The sequence below is a fragment of the Panulirus ornatus genome, chromosome 20 (assembly GCF_036320965.1).
Source record: "Panulirus ornatus isolate Po-2019 chromosome 20, ASM3632096v1, whole genome shotgun sequence".
Taxonomy (NCBI): domain Eukaryota; kingdom Metazoa; phylum Arthropoda; class Malacostraca; order Decapoda; family Palinuridae; genus Panulirus; species Panulirus ornatus.
The window spans coordinates 59,598,966-59,612,062 of record NC_092243.1 but is presented as its reverse complement, the minus strand read 5'-3'; the positions used below and the strand labels follow the sequence as shown (position 1 = coordinate 59,612,062).

The window sequence follows — 13,097 nt, the reverse complement described above, 5'->3', positions numbered from 1 at the left end:
ACGAAGAGCAAAACACCTCCTCTTACTTTGTTGTTACTTCTGTCACCTCTGTATAATGTTCCCAGGAATTGCATATTCGGTAATGAAATTTCTATTCTTGATATGTATAACTTAACATTAAGCGCTTGCCAGTCATACCATAATCGCTATATTTTCTTTTTCCTTTTTTTTTTTTAAACCGAAAACGAACGTTTAGCATCACAGAGAAGCCTGCCAAAACCCGCATCCCCCCCCCCCCCCACTTCATTCAGGTATAGGCCGTCCATCATAAACATATCAGGTTGCGTGTAAAACTGCTTTCACAAGTTTTTCAAACTCGACTACCTCTTGTAAACAAAGGTTCACTGGTCGATTGCTGGGGAGCGAACATCTTTGCTGACGAAGACGAACCTTGGCGCCCCATATGCTGGGCAGTACCTCAGGAAGTAAGACGTAGTTAGTTTTTGTGTATTAAACGACGAACAGGCTGACGATTGTTGCCCAGAAACTCTTGCGATCTCTCCATGTGTCGTTGATACCCTCTTTTACGTATACCAGTTGATGATATGAAGTGGTGAAAGATCAGCAGAGGGTGATAGGGTTGTCAGCAGGTGGTGGCAAGGGGGTGTCAGCTGGTGGTGGTAGTGTGTAGTACACATCCTCCCGTGTGTCTCATTACTCATGTGTCATTACTTTCTTTTGTACTGTATGGGGAGAGGTGGAGGTGGGGGGGGGGATGTCTGCAATCGTGGGGGGGGATGTCTGCAATCGTGGGGGGGGGGACGTCTGCAATCGTGGGGGTGGTGGGACGTCTGCAATCGTGGGGGGGGCCACATCTCTTGAACATTTTCTCTTCTAATCACACGACGCTTTACGCTCCTGTACGTGTGTGTGTGTGTGTGTGGGGGGTGGGGGGAATAGCTTTACTCTCGTGTTGCCCCGTTTCTTAACCTTGTTATATGTACAGTGTCTTTACTCATGTGTTATTATATACACACTCACACAGACGCACACGCGCGCGCGACAGTACGACCCTTGAGCACGGCGGTACGACCCTTGGGTATGATGGCTTGGCTGTTACACCCGTGGATCACACCGTCGTGCTCATGGGTCGCGCTGTCGTGCTCTCATGGCCGTACGTACTGTGGGCGTTCAACGGCCTCTTACCATCGTACTCAAGGCACGCACGGTCGTGCTCAAGGGCCATACCGTCGTGCTCGAGGGCCATACCGTCGTGCTCAAGGGCCATACCGTCGTGCTCGAGGGCCATACCGTCGTGCTCTGCATCGTCCTGTCGCAGCTGAAGGAGTTGACTTACATTTTGAGGTATTTAAAGTAATTCTAGATTATCTCGCGGAGAATGAATGGTGCGCTGGCTGGATAATACCCGCGCCTCCCTCCCTCACTGCCATGTTACGGACAGCGGGAGAGACACGGCGGGAGGAATAAATCAAGATGGTTTTAGCGGGCCAAAAAAATTGTCAATTGGTGATGGCAGGTTGGGCAGAGAGGGAGGGAGGGAGGGAAGCCTACGTCAGTGCTCCGTAAGGGAGGGAGGGAAGCCTACGTCAGTGGTCCGTGAGGGAGGGAGGGAAGTCTACGTCAGTGCTCCGTGAGGGAGGGAGGGAAGCCTACGTCAGTGGTCCGTGAGGGAGGGAGGGAAGCCTACGTCAGTGGTCCGTGAGGGAGGGAGGGAAGCCTACGTCAGTGCTCCGTGAGGGGGGGGAGGGAAGCCTACGTCAGTGCTACGTCGGTCCTGCGTGATGCCTGTGCGATCCCGTGCGTGAGATGGTGGTAGTTCGTGGCGGGAGAGTCGGTGCGTCCATCTGGGAGTGGACGTGGCTCACACAGGCACTGTGCCGGGGTTCACTCCGGGAGGAGGAATTCTTCTTTCTCCTTCAGAGACGTCTGGTCACGTGTGCCTCCCCTCTACAGCATGACGACCCCGACGTACTAGACCCACCCTTACTAACTTCATTATTCCGTCGTATATATATATATATATATATATATATATATATATATATATATATATATATATATATATATATATATATATATATATATATATATGTTGTTCGCTGATGATACAGCGCTGGTGGCGAATTCATGTGAGAAACTGCAGAAGCTGGTGACGGAGTTTGGTAAAGTGTGTGGAAGAAGAAAGTTAAGAGTAAATGTCAATAAGAGCAAGGTTATTAGGTACAGTAGGGTTGAGGGTCAAGTCAATTGGGAGGTGAGTTTGAATGGTGAAAAACTGGAGGAAGTGAGGTGTTTTAGATATCTGGGAGTGGATCTGTCAGCGGATGGAACCATGGAAGCGGAAGTGGATCATAGGGTGGGGGAGGGGGCGAAAATTTTGGGAGCCTTGAAAAATGTGTGGAAGTCGAGAACATTATCCCGGAAAGCAAAAATGGGTATGTTTGAAGGAATAGTGGTTCCAACAATGTTGTATGGTTGCGAGGCGTGGGCTGTGGATAGAGTTGTGCGCAGGAGGATGGATGTGCTGGAGATGAGATGTTTGAGGACAATGTGTGGTGTGAGGTGGTTTGATCGAGTAAGTAACGTAAGGGTAAGAGAGATGTGTGGAAATAAAAAGAGCGTGGTTGAGAGAGCAGAAGAGGGTGTTTTGAGGTGGTTTGGGCACATGGAGAGAATGAGTGAGGAAAGATTGACCAAGAGGATATATGTGTCGGAGGTGGAGGGAACGAGGAGAAGAGGGAGACCAAATTGGAGGTGGAAAGATGGAGTGAAAAGGATTTTGTGTGATCGGGGCCTGAACATGCAGGAGGGTGAAAGGAGGGCAAGGAATAGAGTGAATTGGAGCGATGTGGTATACAGGGGTTGACGTGCTGTCAGTGGATTGAATCAAGGCATGTGAAGCGTCTGGGGTGAACCATGGAAAGCTGTGTAGGTGTGTATATTTGCGTGTGTGGACGTGTGTATGTACATGTGTATGGGGGTGGGTTGGGCCATTTCTTTCGTCTGTTTCCTTGCGCTACCTCGCAAACGTGGGAGACAGCGACAAAGTATAAAAAAAAAAAAAAAAAAAAAAAAAATATATATATATATATATATATATATATATATATATATATATATATATATATATATATATATATATATATATATATATATCAAAACGATCTTGGGACTCCACGAGAGGCAGAGGGTTAATTCTCTTCTCTCTCTCTCTCTCTCTCTCTCTCTCTCTCTCTCTCTCTCTCTCTCTCTCTCTCTCTCTCTCTCTCTCTCTCCCCCGTAAGCAACTCCCCCCCTCGAAAAGCGATTAAAATGTTAGGGTTTATTGAAAGAACCTCAGATACTAAAGCATGGATGTAGTAATGCCACTGTACTATACTTAGACTCCACCACGAATAAACAGTGCAGTTCTGAGTCCCAACCTAAATAAGGGTATTCTTAGATTAGAAACAATTCAGCAAATGAGCATCTAAATCGATTCCTTCCTTATGTAACAAATCACATATGGACGGACTGCGAAATTTGAATTCATTTCTATAAGGGACGACTTGGAGAAAAGTTGATAGAATGTTTTGGAAAACTTTAAGAATTCCGCATTGTCGAAATGGAAAATGAATATACTTTCGAACCAATGCTACCAACGAGAGGAAATGGGGTCAGAACGTGGAAGTTACCAAATTGACCCGGATTACACGAAGTATTACTTTACCACTTACGTTATTGAATCATGGAATAATCTCCCAGACTGTGGTGTTTAGAGCAACGCAAGTTGATGCTTTCAGAATGAGGCTTTATCATCGCGTGTCACCCTCAGGTATTGAGTGATTTATTTTCACTGATCATCATAATTCTTCTCAGCCACTGATCTCACCTTGGCCATGCTACAAGAACGCATCACCGTTGATTAACCCGTCCGTGTCGCCTTCTTTAAGGGATCAAGAAGGGATTATCGTATGATCGTTGCACATCAGAAGTAATGGAGATGTTCGTGGCTCGGCTGGACTACCTTTGTGATTGACGCTGCGGATAATTTCTAAAGGGCGAATCTAATCGCGAGTTTGGAGCTTCAAAGATCATCTTTATTATTACCTTTTATATCTGAACGAACTCTATAGGAATGCTTGCCTCTGGTGAACGAACTCTTTAGGAATGCTTGCCTCTGGTGATGGAATGCATGACGTAGTCACATTCACTCCAATCTAAGATTTTCCTCGAGAGATTTACTCCTGCAAGGTATTTCTTTCCCCCTGCTTCCTGCACGTCGTTTCGCCGGAGGGAGTGGAAGGCAGGGTGACGGGTTTTGCCTCGTTATCCTTTCCTTCCACTGCTGTTAAGGGGACGGCGGACTGCGTCTTTTTCAGTAGTGCTCAGGCCGGACCTCCTCGCTCGGACTGGGGGGGGGGGGGGGTGTCTGTGTGGTGGTCTCTGTATGTCTTTCTTGCTCTCAGATTCGTAGAAAAAAAAGTATTGGTTCTACCGTATTGTAGTGCCGTGGTGGGAGTCGAACACCCCTCCCCCTCGACGGAAAATAGGCCACCATGCTTCTCAGCCAAAACGTCTCATGTAGATGTACTTGAAGGACTGGGTTTTATGAGAGAGAAAGAGAGAGAGAGAGAGAGAGAGAGAGAGAGAGAGAGAGAGAGAGAGAGAGAGAGAGAGAGAGAGAGAGAGAGAGAGAGAGAGAAAGAAAGAGAGAGAGAGAGAGAGAGAGAGAGAGAGAGAGAGAGAGAGAGAGAGAGAGAGAGAGAGAGAGAGAGAGAGAGAGAGAGAGAGAGAGCAGCAGTAAGAGCGGGGAGGTTCTCCTCCCCATCCCGGGTGTTCCGGAAATTATGAGCCTGTCTTCTCAAGCGTCGAGGCCCAGGGAAGATTTTTCCAGGTGACCCATCGTCCCGGGACCTGACGACCTGAGACCTGTTGACTCGGTTACCTGGGACCTGGGGGACCTGAAGGCCAGAGGGCCTTGATGTCCTCCACCTCTCACACACCTTCCCTCTCCCTCGGAGGCATGAAGACGGGAGGAGGTGCTAGATGTCCTTCCAGGACCTGACGACCCGTAACGTGAAGACCAGAAACCTGACGACCTGACAACCCGACACCTGAGAGCATATGAACGCGCACCTTCATAGAACACACAAACCTCCAACAGCCAGGATCTAACCCGGGACCCCTGTGCAACAGGCGGGAGCGCTACCGCTAGGCTATGATCATAGCCTAGCGGTAGCGCTCCCGCCTGTTGCACAGGGGTACCGGGTTCGATCCTGGCTGTTGGAGGTTTGTATGATATATATATATATATATATATATAACTCGCTGACGTAGGAAACGGCGATCAAGTATATCATAGAAAGTATATATATATATATATATATATATATTTTCTTTTTTCCCCAGGTGAAAGTGGGTTGTCAGCGTGGGCCTAAAAGTGACCCGTCCTGGGGTTAATAACCCGTCAGGGGACATTAGCGACCCGAACCCGCTCCTCCTCCTCCTCCGGCGGGGAGGGGGGGGGGGGGGGAGTAGCCGGGAGGGGGGGGGGGGGGTAGGCGGGTTAAGGAAAATGGAGATTTGATGTCTTTATTTCCTCCTCTTGGTCGATATGGTGAAGAATGAGCCGGGGCAAACCCGGAGGCTTCCTGGCTCTCTCTCTCTCTCTCTCTCTCTCTCTCTCTCTCTCTCTCTCTCTCTCTCTCTCTCTCTCTGACTGTTCATATATACAGTTGGATGTAATCTTGTAACTCTGGATCGTTATTGGGGGGTTGAGAGATCGTTATTAGGGGGGGAGGGTACTACTGATTTGTGGTTGTTCACTTGTTTTCCTTTTCTAGTTGTTTTTTTTTTATTTTATTTTCCTGTTGTTGTTGTTGTTGTTTTTGTTGTGGTTATTGTGTCGGTGTGTTTGTTGGTGCCGTTCTAGCTGACGTGTGTGTTGTATTGGTTGTTGTCTCTGGTAGATTGTCCCTTTTTATGATAGATTTAGCTCTATCGTGGTAGATGCTTCCTCTATCGTGGTAGATGTTCCCGGGATGGAGCTCCTTCATGACTGCTAATGCGAGGGAGGGAGTTGGTATCAGCTTCACCACCACTAGAAGGAGGGAGGGAGGGAGTTGATCTCAGCTGCACCACCAGTGGGAGGGAGGGAGGGAGTTGGTCTCAGCTGCACCACCAGTGGGAGGGAGGGAGGGAGTTGGTCTCAGCTGCACCACCGCTAGAAGGAGGGAGGGAGGGAGTTGGTCTCAGCTGCACCACCACTAGAAGGAGGGAGGGAGGGAGTTGATCTCAGCTGCACCACCAGTGGGAGGGAGGGAGTTGGTCTCAGCTGCACCACCGCTAGAAGGAGGGAGGGAGGGAGTTGGTCTCAGCTGCACCACCAGTGGGAGGGAGGGAGGGAGTTGGTCTCAGCTGCACCACCAGTGGGAGGGAGGGAGGGAGTTGGTCTCAGCTGCACCACCGCTAGAAGGAGGGAGGGAGGGAGTTGGTCTCAGCTGCACCACCACTAGAAGGAGGGAGGGAGGGAGTTGGTCTCAGCTGCACCACCAGTGGGAGGGAGGGAGTTGATCAGAGAAAGACTACAGTATTCCCATCCTATGATCATGAACCATAAATATATTCCTGTATCGCTTTTACTTCAGTTTATTTGATCTATTTTGTCTTTCTTTTTTTTCCAGGAAACCTTCACCTCGGGAGCGACCGTCGTCCGCGTGTGGAATACTTCTCTCTCTTAAGGCAAGTGTGTTGGACGGGTCGTGCCTTGTGAGCCAGGTGCATCGAGGGGAAAAGATTGAGTCACAAATGTATCACATAAATGATGATGATAGAAGCTTAAACACAAGAAGGTTATCCGTGTGATCCTGGTGGTAGACAAGTACAGTGTGATGGTCGGCAGTCGTGGTACACAGTCATGACCCCCCGGTCACTTCCACGGTACACAGTCATGACCCCCCGGTCACTTCCACGGTACAAGACCAGGACAAATAGGATGTATTTCCACGTCTTCGTCTCGTGATGTCATATGTGTGTGTGTGTGTGTGTGAATGACACTTGTAACTGGCCAGAAGAAGTCGGTCAGATGAGAAAGATTTCTTTTTTTTCTTTTTTTTTCCACCAGTTGACAGTTTCTCTCCTTTACACTCTCTCTCTCTCTCTCTCTCTCTCTCTCTCTCTCTCTCTCTCTCTCTCTCTCTCTCTCTCTCTCTCTCTCTCTCTCTCCCCTTTTATGAACCCGAATATGAGCAGATTATATCATATTTTCGAGCCCTTCTTGGTCTACATTTCCAGTCGGATCGTTTCCGTGACAGTGTGGGTGGAGAAGGGTAGCACATGGGTAGGTGGAAGCAAGGACGAAACGTGAGTACAGTGCAGTACTGTGTACTACACGTCCTCCACACAGGAAGGTGGCAGGTTGACCGTGAACCCCAGTACACACAGACGTGTGTACTGGGCTTCGAGTACACGTCTGTGTGTACTGGGGTTCGAGTACACGTCTGTGTGTCCTGGGGTTCGAGTACACGTCTGTGTGTCCTGAGGTTCCACTTTGGCCGGTCGATGGGGGTTGAAGGTGGACGAATATAAGACATGTGTTGTCAGACGTCCATAGATAAAGGAGGCATATATATTTTTTTTCCATGATCATCATTGCTTTAAGGGTTGTATCGTCGTGCTCAAGGATCGTGCCGCCGTGCTCAAGGGTCATGCCGGCGAGCTCAAGGGTCGTGCGCCCGTGCTCAAGGGTCGTACCGTCATGCTCAGGGGTCGTGCCCCCGTGCTCAAGGGTCGTGCCGGTGAGCTCAAGGGTCGTGACCCGTGCTCAGGGGTCGTGCCCCCGTGCTCAAGGGTCGTGCCGGTGAGCTCAAGGGTCGTGCCCCCGTGCTCAAGGGTCGTGCCCCCGTGCTCAAGGGTCGTGCCCCCGTGCTCAAGGGTCGTGCCGGCGAGCTCAAGGGTCGTGCCGGCGAGCTCAAGGGTCGTACCGTCATGCTAAGGGGTTACGTACCTTGTGTTGACGACATGAAGCCACGCCGTGTGACAGTGATGCCCCCAACACCACAGGTCTGGTGATGCGTAGTGTGAGGGAATGGCCTCCCTGTGACTGAAGATGTGAAGTTATGTGATGTGAAGGAAGAGTGGCATACTTAGCTGAAGATAAAGAAGTTATGTGATGTGAAGGAAGAGTGGCATACTTAGCTGAAGATAAAGAAGTTATGTGATGTGAAGGAAGAGTGGCATACTTAGCTGAAGATAAAGAAGTTATGTGATGTAAAGGAAGTGTGGTATACTTAGCTGAAGATAAAGAAGTTATGTGATGTGAAGGAAGTGTGGTATACTTAGCTGAAGATGTGAAGTTATGTGATGTGAAGGAAGTGTGGCATACTTAGCTGAAGATCTTTCCCTTTAAGAAGTTATGTGATGTGAAGGAAGTGTGGTATACTTAGCTGAAGATAAAGAAGTTATGTGATGTGAAGGAAGTGTGGCATACTTAGCTGAAGATGTGAAGTTATGTGATGTGAAGGAAGTGTGGCATACTTAGCTGAAGTTAATAAGTCATGTGATGTGAAGGAAGAGTGGCATACTTACCCGAAGTTGATAAGTTATGTGATGTGAAGGAACTGTGGTATACATATCTGAAGATAAAGAAGTTATGTGATGTGAAGGAACTGTGGTATACATATCTGAAGATAAAGAAGTTATGTGATGTGAAGGAACTGTGGTATACATATCTGAAGATAAAGAAGTTATGTGATGTGAAGGAACTGTGGTATACATATCTGAAGATAAAGAAGTTATGTGATGTGAAGGAACTGTGGTATACATATCTGAAGATAAAGAAGTTATGTGATGTGAAGGCAGTTTTCAACACACAACAAAAAGGCTAACTGTTATAGACTGTAATGATTATTGATAATTAAAGTTCAGCAATAAGGCAGAACACATCTCGTACCCCCAAATAAATCATAGATAATTCTGTAAATACGAGGATGTTTTGGTAATGAAAAGGTAACCTGTGGTAGACGTTGATGTATTCACAGCCACTTGAGAGATATGTGCGGGTTGTGATGTTAGTGTATTATTTGACAGCAGACACTGACGATAATTGAGGCGACGAAAAAAAAGAAAAAGAAAAGAATACAGAGCCAAGACTTCGATGTTCATAACTGACCAGAAACATATATAGAGACGCCCGAGACAAACCACCCTTACCCCCCCCTACCCTAACAAACACACACACACACACACACACACACACACACCAATTCTCACTGCCGTCAACAGGCTATCGAGATGTGAAGATGTGGAAAGCGGGGGCGCCGCTCGCGTGGACCCGGGACTCCTCACATAGCAGTGCAAGGCCTCGGTGTTCCTGATAGGTAGATAGGTAGATAGCAGATATGGATGGATCAATGAGAGGGAGTTGTTTTATGTGTTTATCTTGTGTCCTTATGAAGGGAACTTAGAGGAAGGGACAAAGAGTGGGAGAGGAACGACTTTAATATCGGTCTGGTAAGCAATTTAACGGTTGTGTGTGAGGAGGGCGGGAGGAGAGAGAGAGAGAGAGAGAGAGAGAGAGAGAGAGAGAGAGAGAGAGAGAGAGAGAGAGAGAGAGAGAGAGAGAGAGAGAGTTATTTATACCTGGCGTGAGTGACAGTTTTGTGGGTGGTTCTTGCGGTGTGGGAGGGGGGGTCCCATCCCATCCCACCACCACCACCATGCCTTCAAGATAACTTTAACTCGACAAGAAATCGAACTTTCAACTGCAGTGACGGAGTACATTTCTCAGCTTGTGTGAAGATCGTCTCTGACTGAAGGGAAGTACGAAGTTCTGATATCACACAAGACGTATTGAGAAGTTTGGTATTTGGTAGAGAGGCATGTACGGGGTCCTGGCCATACTAACATCCCGACCCTCCGTGTCAGTAGTTTTACAGACATTAGCCTCCCTGGGAAGTACTGCACTCCTGGCTCAGTGTTTCTCCTTCATTGCGGTGTTCCTCCTTCGTCAGGCAGGTGTTCCTCCTTCGTCAGGCAGGTGTTCCTCCTTCGTCAGGCAGGTGTTCCTCCTTCGTCAGGCAGGTGTTCCTCCTTCGTCAGGCAGGTGTTCCTCCGTCAGGCAGGTGTTCCTCCTTCGTCAGGCAGGTGTTCTTCCTTCATCAGGCAGATGTTCCTCCTTCGTCAGGCAGGTGTTCCTCCTTCGTCAGGCAGGTGTTCCTCCTTCGTCAGGCAGGTGTTCCTCCGTCAGGCAGGTGTTCCTCCTTCGTCAGGCAGGTGTTCTTCCTTCATCAGGCAGGTGTTCCTCCTTCGTCAGGCAGGTGTTCCTCCTTCGTCAGGCAGGTGTTCCTCCTTCGTCAGGCAGGTGTTCCTCCTTCGTCAGGCAGGTATTCCTCCATCTTTCATGTTATCCTCCCCCATAAGATCATGTCGTCGCCGCTGAGATTGTTGTCCTTGGATAGCCTATTCTTCCCCGGGGGCGCGGGTTGTGGCTCCGCATAATCCAGGTCGTCCCCCTGAAGGCGGGCTACTAGGTCCTCTCCCAGTTAACACCATGGGATCCTGTGAGGAGTCAGGTCAGGTGATGCTGGTGCTCTGGAAGACTAGATATACAGATCATCATCATTATCATCATCATTATCATCATCATCATCATTATCATCATCATCATTATCATCATCATCATCATCATTATCATCATCATCATTATCATCATTTTGGGTCACCAGGACCTTCTGCTGAGGTCTTGATGCCGCTGGATATGGCACCAGCTCGTCTGAGATCTGGCTTACAGTTGTCAACAGAAAACGTGTTCATCGCTGGTCAATCTTTTTCTTCGAGTGTTCACAGTGTTACCACGCACGGTTGGTAGGTTACCGTTTGATGACGTGGTGGTTTTTGTCGTATGCAATACGCTTCCTGAACTACCTCGTTGGGCACAAGTCTCAGAGGGAACCCCCAAAGCCAGGAGGCGGGTCTGTGTTGCGGAGGGGGATCCGGTGTCGGCGCCTGGCACCCTGCCCTCACCCCTTTCACTAGTATAGATGTCTTGGTAATGGGTGAGTATGAGCGGCACTTTACCTAACTTTCCCCTTGTGAGAAAAGTTAGACGTTGCCCTTAAGTCCTGCCGCTTGCTGACTTAGTGACGTGGGGACGGTGGCAGACAGACAGACCTCATGGGGTTGGAGTGATGGGGATAAACAGGCAGGCACAGTGCATGACTTTGAATTACGGGAATGGACGTTGTCGTAGTTCATGTTTTGTAGTTATAGGAATGACGTAGTTTGTACTACAGTACGTCATGGGTTAGGTTCCTGGTTGTCCGTGTCTGGTGATGTGAATTGCAGCTATGATTATGTGAAGCCCAGGACTTTCTGTACGAGGAATCCTGCAGCATTAATGTCTGTGCTGCTGGGACTCTGTTGGACTGAGAACTTCCTCGGCGAAATTGTGCTCCCTGTCGTCTATCGATGGTCCATGCGGCCTCGCCGGAGGTGACTTTTCACTCACGGTGTAACCTCAAAGTAAGCGTAATCCTCTAACGCTTTCTGGTGATTACATATATATATATATATATATATATATATATATATATATATATATATATATATATATATATATATATAGTTCAGAATGCATTGATGATGAACTCTGGAACAGCTGTGACATTGGTAGTAAATTCCACTATCCTAAACATTTCCTTGATTCAGCCTTGTGTATTCTTTCTGGAAAGTGTTTTTACAGTATTCAACCTAAAGAAACATTTGTGAGCAAATTGTTATTGGGATTATTCTATTGTTAGAGCTTGCTTAATTTTCCTGTTTTGTTAACAAAATCTTTTAACATCTTTATAGTCCTTATCTATATTAGTAGTCAGGAAAAGTCTTATCAGAAAATCTGACTGCTCCAAGGGGTTGTGTGTACAATATCCCCTGTAAAGGGTGTGATCAGGTTTATGTTCTTCAGACTGAAAAGGAAAAATGAGTCAGGTATGGTCAAGAAGAATGTGATGCAGTATATGTTCACCTTTGAGATTTTGAACCCGAATAGACTGGATCAGTGCTATGGTTATCAAATACAAGTAACTCAAAAATGGATAGAAATGTCCTTGAAATATCTCTTATCAAGCTATCAAACGTAGTAGAGATATCGTTATGAATCAAGGTGTTGGCTCATATGAATTAGATAACTTTATAAGTAAAAAGAAATTGGAAATATGTTTTCACAGAGCACAGGTTAACCTGAGTTTGTAACTAGCGAAAAGGTGAGGTCATCGAGGTCGACCTGTGCCCGAGTCCTCCTCAACGGCCCCGCCCAGTGGTGGCTGGTGAATTATATTCTGGTTCTCTTTATCTGTACTCACTCCTGACAATGGAATTATAGGAAAACGCTTGACACTTCGTATTCTCCGTTTCTTGTGGTTTTTACCTGCATCTAATGCACCCTCGCAACACACACACACACACACACACACACACACACACACACACATGCTGAAACTAATGGCTTCGTTTTCTGACTCCATCTTGCAGTTCGCTTCCTAGACACAGAGCTGTGCGACTACGCCACGTCATAACCCGTAAGTCACTGAGTCACAAGATTAGTATGGGCGTTGGCGACTCAAGGTGACGGGCCGTTGTGACACTTGTTTCTTTCCTTACACCGCTAAGCTTTGGAACTCTCCTCCCTCACATATCCTTCCTTACAACTATGACCAGAGCCGTATATTAGAAGACACGTTTTCCACTTAATGATTTTTTTTTCTTCATTTATTTCCCTCGTATCTTCTCTGTTTGTTTCATATGACGTTTGACATAAGGCCTGGCCTTCATAAGTTGTGTCTGTTGTTGACTTTGTTGGGAACTTTATAACTTACCTGCGTTTCATGTACTTTTTTTTTTTAGTTACATCTTTTGTTGATCAGCTGACCATCTTGTGTTCCTCACCTGTCATACGTTGATGTTCGTGTGTTGTGCTTTTTCATATCCAGGGTTCCTCCTCTTGAGGGGGGACTGTACATGGGTAGAAGTTCTCAGGGTGAATATATATATATATATATATATATATATATATATATATATATATATATATATATATATATATATATATATATATATATATGTGTGTGTGTGTGTGTGTGTGTGTGTGTGTGTGTGTG

At 47.1% G+C, this 13,097-nt stretch overlaps 1 protein-coding gene across 2 annotated transcripts in view; it reads left to right on the top strand.

The window, feature by feature from the left end:
• LOC139756045 (hematopoietic prostaglandin D synthase-like) overlaps positions 1 to 13,097 on the top strand; it is a 503,151-nt gene that overhangs the window by 75,092 nt on the left and 414,962 nt on the right. For both annotated transcript variants that reach the window (XM_071675023.1, XM_071675022.1), the window contains exon 2: positions 6,627 to 6,684. The gene's annotated coding sequence lies outside the window, so the exon portion shown is untranslated. The remainder of the gene's footprint in view (positions 1 to 6,626; positions 6,685 to 13,097) is intronic.